The sequence below is a fragment of the Mustela lutreola genome, chromosome 2 (genome assembly GCF_030435805.1).
Source record: "Mustela lutreola isolate mMusLut2 chromosome 2, mMusLut2.pri, whole genome shotgun sequence".
Lineage (NCBI taxonomy): Eukaryota > Metazoa > Chordata > Mammalia > Carnivora > Mustelidae > Mustela > Mustela lutreola.
The window spans coordinates 215365037-215372429 of record NC_081291.1 but is presented as its reverse complement, the minus strand read 5'-3'; the positions used below and the strand labels follow the sequence as shown (position 1 = coordinate 215372429).

At 38.8% G+C, this 7393-nt stretch overlaps 1 long non-coding RNA gene across 2 annotated transcripts; it reads left to right on the top strand.

The window, feature by feature from the left end:
• Positions 1 to 727: 727 nt before the first annotated feature.
• On the top strand, positions 728 to 5492 carry LOC131826002 (uncharacterized). Of its 2 annotated transcripts, none has more exons than XR_009351389.1 (3): positions 728 to 825; positions 3477 to 3626; positions 5353 to 5492. It is a non-coding gene; the product is annotated as an uncharacterized LOC131826002 (long non-coding RNA). The 2 variants fall into 2 exon arrangements; XR_009351390.1 differs by lacking the exon at positions 728 to 825 and adding an exon at positions 2382 to 2588.
• Positions 5493 to 7393: the final 1901 nt, after the last annotated feature.

The following is a 7393-nucleotide window of genomic DNA, read 5'->3' as shown; positions in this document are numbered from 1 at the left end:
GAAAGTGTAGGGACCATGAACCAGCTATTCTGCTTCCCCCTTCCTACTATGACACCACCTCTGATTCATCTTTATTTTATCCTAATTGTGGCAGATCTGTTGGCCCCAATTCCTCAACACCCCCTGCCCCCTTATATACTCATGCTTTATAAGGTGAGTTTGCAGCCCTTCCCCTGAAAAGATCCAGCTCACTTTCCCCACCCCTGGAATCAGGGCTGGCTCGGTGGCTTGCTTTGGCCAATACAATGCAGTAGACATGACATTGCACCCATTCCAAGCTTAGATGTCACAGACGGTAGACATTCCTGCTTGTTTTCTTCTGTGCCACCTCCTCTCCATAAGAAGCTGCCTGAGCGGGCACCCTGGAGGATGAAAGACCATATGGAAGAGAGCCCAGCTGTCCCACCGCAGCTATCCTAGACTAGCCAAGATCTGCAAAGTTGCCTAGCCAGCCTGCAGCTGACAGACGATGCCTGAGGGAGCCTGGCTGAGATCAGAAGAGGTACCAAGCTTACTTGGAGACCAGAGACCAACCAGAAATGTTCATTGTTCAAAGCACTCTGGATTTTTGGATGTTTTTAATTCAGTGGGACTATGGCAATAAATGACTGATGTACCAGTCAACAAAAAAGTGGTGGGCCCCAACCACATTCTAAGTTCTTAAGGTACCATGGCAATGAATGAGGCCTGCCCTTGCACTCAGAAGTTTACAGTCTGACAGGGAAGATAAGGCTTGGCCACTGAGAGCTATAATCTAGCGTGGTCCACAATACTCATCGCATGAGGAGTTAAAAAGTGCTGGGAATATCTGGAGGAAGGAAAAATGTAATGTTCATTTTGAATCACTTTACAGACAATCTAGTTATCTGCTAAATCATCCCCTTCTCTCATTGAATGAGATCTAAAATGACCTAAATGCATCCTGTCTTTCATAAAGACATGGACAAAAATACAGGTCTGGTCACTGCCGATTTATATTATCCCTCAAAATTGCTATTTAAATCTCCAGAGAGAACATATGACCCCCTTGTAGTATAATTGAACACCTTAAAAATAATGCTTATTGTAGAGATAAGAAAGACAATAAAATTTGGGTACCACATCCTATGGACCCTCTGAACTTTAGGCAAAATATTTCTATTAACCTTTAGCAAGTAATCCCAGTGCTGAACTACAAAGCATGTGAAATCTGAATTACTACTGCAACAAATCTCCTCTCACCTATTTTAGATGATTCTTAGAATAAGAATAAATACATTGGGAGGGAGACAAACCATAAGAGACTCTTAATCTCACAAAACAAACTGAGCAGTAGGGAGAGGGTAGTGGGGTTATGGACATTGGGGAGGCTATGTGCTATGTTGAGCGCTGTGAAGTGTGTAAACCTGGAGATTCACAGACCTGTACCCCTGGGGCTAATAATACATTATATGTTTATAAAAAAATTTAAAAATTACAAAAAAAGAATAAATACAAAGAGTAAAGGTAATGATGTAGAATATTCTGGACATTACCAGATAGTCATTACTTGCACAGAATTTGCAGCCAGCCTGCCTAGGCTAAATACCCTGGTCGCCTACTTTATACCTCAGTTTTCTTATCTGTAAAATGGGGATAAGTACAGGTTTCTGAGAGTCAGATGAGTATAAGGCACTTAACAGGGAGGAGTGAACTAATGAAAGTTGCTAGTATAATTAGTAAACTTTCAATGAATTCAACTATTGATGAAGTTAACAATCAGTGTTTTCCTATCATATTTTTACTTTTCTATTTTAAAAAAGCACATTCAAGTTACCAAAGATCATTAACTTGAAAATTAAAATCAATAGAATCATTCTTTTCTCTTTCTTTTGGGTAAAGAAACATCTGTCCAAGTGAAAGTATGGTAACCAAAGCAGGAAGAAATATTTCTTCTTCTTATTGTCTGTCTTTTAGTTTTTTGTTTTGTTTTTTTTTTTTTTTTTACTTAAATTCAATAGCCAACATATAGTACATCATTAGTTTTTGATGCAGTGTTCAATGAATCATTATTTTATGTCTTTTTAGTCTAGTTACTATTTTGGTCAAGATGCAAAATTCCATCTGTCCAGGTCTACCTGAAATATTGGGTTAATCTGTTTTAGAGTACAGATCTATTATAAGATTTTAGAATGTATTAAAAATGTAATTATTTGGCAATTAATAAGCTAAGTGATATGCCCAGGATCCTGGAAAAAGTAATAATGTGTTCCAGTATAAGAAGTTTTACTTCCCTACTCCTGAGCCCCAGAGCATATAAAATTCCAAGTGTGAATGGATGACAATGGGGAAGAAAAGTAGAATACTGAGTCCATTATCTAGAAAGTTCTGGTCAGGCACTATGTAAATCAGAAGTATGTTTGTAGTGTTTATCAGCTAGATATTTCTGTCATTCTCTTCCTCTCCAACAAGATAATCGTGTGTCAAACTCTGGAGAGATTTTGATTACTCTAGATATCTGCCTCAACAAGAAAATCTACAGAGGTCTAAGTAGCCAATAAGGGTGACTAGTATTATTAAGGAAACAGAAGGGACATTTGGTGAGAGATGAATTTAATTAAAGACACATGGTAAGCCTGGAAAGCAAAGGAGCAAGGGATATGATGTGAGTTTTAACCCTTATAAATGTTACAAATTAGGGTAACCACTAACTCAATACTAGCTCATAAAACACTCTACTGGAGGCCAGCACTTGAACTTGAAGGATGGTGGAAGAAGTAGAGGACAGTGTTACTTTACACGGCATATTATGGGCCTTAAAACCAAATTTTCCACTCTTCTAATAAGTACCCCCAGGACAGGAACCCTGTCTCCCTGTCTTACACATGTGGGAACTGCTGCCTGCTTCCCCCTGCACCCAGCCCAGAAAGCAACATAGACTAGGGATTGTGAACCATCTGTTAAGTGAATATTAAAAGAATGGTGAATTTAGATGAATACATGTGTGGTGGATCCACAATAATTTAGTAAGGGGACAAGGGCTGTTCTGGAGGTAGCCCTTACTTTTTAGTACATGAAAAGTGTACTCTTCCTAAAAATAATCAACCAACTACCAAAAAAAGTAATAATTGACATCAGAGAAAGAGAAAACAATGAGTTAGGTTGTTTTGTTTGGAGCCAATGCGTCAGTCAGTATGGGCTCGATTATGCCCACCAACTATAATCACAACCACAGAGATTGGGATCGTCTTCTTGTTGTTTGCAAGCCACCCTTTGGTTTTGGCTCTGCTCCTTACCATTGAACAAGAAGCTTGAGCCAAGACATTGCCTACCCCGTGGGAGGAGGAAAAGTGAAGCCATGGGATATGTCATGGGGAGGCACAGGGGAACCTAGAGAATATTCTGGAAAATAATTCAGTCTAGTCATACAATAAGATAATTCTGATTTCTAGCTTGGTAATGATAAATATGTTTCCCACATGTCTATAATTGTCATTGCTGTTCTGATAATTTTATAGAATTGCTTAAAGGAAGAAACACTTTTGATATGCTGGGACCAAACTAGAATATGGCAAATAAGAACAATTTCTTAAGTCATTTACTATTTGTGGAAGGGAGCATGAATATAAAATCACATCTGCTCAGTCTTTCCCTAAGAGGATGGAGAGGTAAGTATTTTTCCCTTTCTCTGTCATTTATGCAAAGGCTCCCACAGATAGCACAGATAGCATGTTAATTAGCAACTTTGTGTTAAATAGCAACATAAAGTTTCCATCCAATAAGAGCTAACATATACTTAGTATGTGCCAAAACTTTTTTTAAGTGCTTTATAGACATTAACCAGATTACTATTCACAACAATCCTTTGAGGTAAGAAAAAAAAAAAAAAAAAAAAAAAATATATATATATATATATATATATATATATATATATATATATTATTGGTATTTTGCAACAACCCTATGAAGAATATAATGGTATCATCCCCATTTCTCAGGTGAGAACACTAAGTCACAGATATGTGAGGTTACTTGCCCAAGGACCCACAGCTAACAAGTGCTGAGCTGGTATTCAAACTCAGTTCATGTTCATAACCTCTATTCTAGATGGACTTACCCCTAAATGTAAGTCGACAGGCATTTTGTCTATCTTGCTCACTAAAACGGCACCTGATTCACAGAATATTCTCAATAAACACGTAGAGTGAGGGCAAAACTCAATGTCTAAGATATGAAATGGTGTTTTGAAATGTCTCTCCCTACCCCTATCCCTCTGGCTTCTCTTTATAATGTCCCTTTGGGATTTTTCTACCAAAGCCTTTCCTAGAAGGGAGAAAAAGAGAGATCCACTCTTTCTTTTAACAACTTTCCAATTAAATATTCCATAATCGATTTTAACAAAGCCAAAACTTTTCCCAAAGATTGTGTCATTTTATATTTCCCAGTAATATATCAGTGACATGGCTCTACTCCTCACAAAGAGTTGGTGTCATCTATCTTTTCGATAATCACCTACACTTTATCCCAGAAATTTCACTCCTATATATTTATCCAAAAGAAATGAAAATAAATTCCACAAAAACATGTATTCATAGCAGCATTATTTGTAATAGCCTCAAACTGGAAACGACCCAAATGCCCATCAACAGATGATGAAAGAGATTGTGGTATGTCCATACAGAGCAATACTACTCAGCAAATGTAAGAAGGAAAGAACTGATCCACTCAACTAAAGAACCTAGACACAAAAGTACAAACTGCATGATCCATTTGTATAAACTTCTAGAATAGTCAAAAATTATGGTGAAGAAAAATAAGAACAGTAGTTTCCCTCATGGGGGTGGGATAGGGTAGGGATTTTCTAAGCAATTCTGTGAAGTGGTAGAAACGTACTGTATCTTGACAGGGGTGTGGGTTACATAGATGTAGACATTCGTCAAAATATATGCAGTTTAGAGGCACTTGGCTGGCTCTGTCCATAGAGCATTCAACTCTTGATCTCAAGGTCGTGAGCTTGAGCCCTGAATTGAGAGTGGAGATTACTAAATAAATAAATAAACTTTTAAAAAAAGTCTCATAGATGACAAACTTAGTTGAGTTTTCCCAGCACCGTGCATGACGTGTGCCAGTTATTTGTGCAAAATAAATGAGGGAAAAAAAACTTCCTGAGTCCTCCATCATTGGCAGGAAGGAAATCAGCTGTCCCAAGACGGAAGTGGCGGGGAGTCCTAGACTCAGACCCAGAGCCTGGCCACTGACAGGCGTCCCCGTCATCCTAAGGAAAGTCAGGGACCAGCAGTAGCCCAACCTTGAGTGCTTTGTTGTTGGAGCCTTTACTGCCTGCCCATGGTGGTTGGTAATTGCTGGGTTCATTGTGTGTCTTTGGTCCCTCAGGTATATTTCCTAAACCAACATGAAAAGAAAATGATAAGGGGCAAGCGCGTGGAGGTGTTTATGTTTTCAGCTCTAGCCAATTGCTTGGGACCCAAAACAAAAGCCAGTGCAGATGGAAGGATGCAAGATTATACAATAGAAACCCCAACCTCTCCTTGCAGAACACACTCCGCTCCCAGCTGTCGTCCATTTCCAGGCACGTCGCTGACACCCAGCAATTAGCACGCCCGGGTTCTCCTTTGGAAAAGCAGTGTGAGAGAACAATACCACCAGGAGTCCTCCTGGACTAGAAAGCAGGTGAATCCAGCTTGGAAGAAAAGCAAGGTAAATGATCCTTCCCACCATTGCGTCTTACTGTTGGACAAACCAATGGCACCATGAGTCTGATATTAAAGACTCCTCCAGGGCTTTGAAAGGACTGTAACAAAAAGGAAGAAAAGGAAAAAATAAAAATAAAAAAATAAACCAAAAACAAAGAACTCCTCTCCAGCCTACAGTGACTGAAGTCCACTGTTGTATTCTATTATCTTTTCCTGTACACTTAAATTTACCCCGAAGCCTCCTGCTTCTTGGGTGATATGTACATATGCATATCTCATATCTTGACTGTCAGTGAGGACTGCCAGATAAAATACAGGACACCCAGTTAAGTTTGAATTTCAGTTAAACAGTGAATAATTCTTTACTGCAGGTACGCCTCAAGCATTAATTGGAACACTCTGAGAACTTAATTCATTTTCTTTCTCTAAAATTCAACGTCAATGGTGCATCATTTTTCGTTTTGTTTTCCTAAACCTGGCATCCCTACCCTCATGGCATCACGGAAGCGTATTTTTAGCAGTGATGGACTAAAAACGTAGTCCATCATTCAGGTGATGGCTTGAAGTGCAGTGAAATCACCTAATTGTTCCAAATGTTTCCAATTTACCATAAAAGAGAGAAATGAGCTGAAGCTCATTTACTCATTGGGTGAATGATACGAATAATGATGAAAATCTTGCTGTTGAAAGAGGTGTAGTTTCATTAACTGAAGAGTTCTGACCCTAAAAGAATTCATCACCTACTTCTTACCACCTTAATAACCAGGTCCTAGGTAGTCCAGGGACAGCACTGTCCCAGAAACGGCACAGCATAGGAGACATAATTGTCAACCTGGAATCATAGTCCCACTTCTTATTTTGAATCTCCATTGGCATCTCTGTAAAGAGCACCCCGGGAGGCATGCCATCCTTAAGTGTTTAAACACTTTCATCAGCATGACTCCATGGTTTCATCTGACTGATCTGGGAGCAGGAAGCCTAGAAGAGTAATGGTGAACACTTGACTAGATCCAAGGGAAAAAAAGGTATTGGGTAGGAGTCAACCCAAATGTTAGCATATTTCCAGTTCAGGCGTCAAACAAGATAATCCCTGCATAATAAGAGACTGCAGGAAAAGAATTAACCATTTGACTTATGATTAAATCCGTTCTCTCTCTGGGCCTGCCCTTTGTGTGGTCCACTAGCTACGGGAACAGAGAAGGCAGAAAGGTGATATGTTTGGGCTTGCTTGCACAAAGTGAAATCAATATCCTGGATTCGACTGTGTGTGTGAATCTGAGTGTGTTGGCCTATATGGGTTTTGAAGTGAAATTTAATACAAGCCAATTTATATATTGGAAAAAATATTGTTAAGACTTAATACATTAAGTCTTGTTAAAATACTACATTTTGCTTAACTTATTAAGATACAACTTTAGATTCTTCTACAACAAAATGTATAGACTACCATGTAAGAAGTGACCAGAGTCAGAAATTTTATGAAGACTCCTTTTCCTGTGCAATCTTCTGATTGTTTGTGATTATTGTAGAAATAATAAAGGTATAGTTAATGTCTTTCAGGTAGCAACTACTATATTAGCTGTATCACACACTGAATTAAACAAGACTTTTTGAGTCTCAAGCCATAAGGTAGACTATCTTGACGCACTCATTTAAAGGTAATATCCAGGTCTTGGCTGCATGTATTTTACACTGGCCAACAGACCATTGCTAAAGGGAAT